Source organism: Octopus bimaculoides, chromosome 4 (genome assembly GCF_001194135.2).
Source record: "Octopus bimaculoides isolate UCB-OBI-ISO-001 chromosome 4, ASM119413v2, whole genome shotgun sequence".
Lineage (NCBI taxonomy): Eukaryota > Metazoa > Mollusca > Cephalopoda > Octopoda > Octopodidae > Octopus > Octopus bimaculoides.
In genome coordinates, this window is record NC_068984.1 from 79,029,230 (window position 1) to 79,030,261 (window position 1,032).

A 1,032-nucleotide genomic window follows, 5' to 3' on the forward strand; every position below is an offset into this window, starting at 1 on the left:
GCATATTTATGCATGTACATATACATGACAACAAACCTCTCTCTCTCTCTGTCACACACATACACACACACTTCCATTTCATCTGATGTGTGATACTCTGTGTGTGTGCGTGCGCATGCGTGTGTGCTTTCGTACGAGCGTGAGGGGTTCCACAATCGCAATTTATTTCAATTACTCTTGTGAGGATATTCACGTAAATCATTTTTTTCATTTAATCCACATTTTAATTTTCGTAAAAGTTTCCAAGTACCAATGAGGCTTTTTGGCGCATCTTCAATTTTCCAATTCATGAGAGGTGCCCAGTCATCATTCATCTGAGAGTCCATCTACAGAATGTCCTCAGATTTCTATACAGCATATTTTGCTTTTTTCCTTCCAGTATATAAGCAACAATTTTATTCCTGGGCAACGCCGGGTTGCTCTGCTAGTAATATATAATGAGTAACTATGTTTAATTCAACTGCGGCTGATAACTTGAATAGATACCAAAATATCTGTCTGTCTTATGAGTAAGCTTATAGTAAATATTCCATATTTTTTCCGTGGTAGATTGTAATACAAACGTTCATTGTTTATGCTTAATTCGCATACATGTAAAGGCATAACACCGACTACATCTATGTGGTTGTTCACACCTACTGACTAAATATCTTTCTTTGTCAGTATTAAAATGCTTAGGTTCATGCACATATAAATATACGTGTGCGTTTATGCGTATGATTTTCCGTGTATACTGATTTTCTATCTTTTAGAAAAATCCTCTGTAGTCAGAAGTAGAGAAAAACAGGTTCCAAGACATTCAGCATGTCACGCCGGCGCCACTACCAGCTGAGTAACAAAAATCGTTGCACAATCACAAAATGGGCGTCATTTATTGGAGTCTGTGCAGATCCGATTTATTTTAACAATTTGATGCAGATTAGGTGTTGCTAACAGTCAGTGAGAAAACTTTTTGGGACGAATATACATTTATTTATTGAGAGAAAGTTGATTTGCCTAATAATGTGGGACGCATTATATATATATATATAT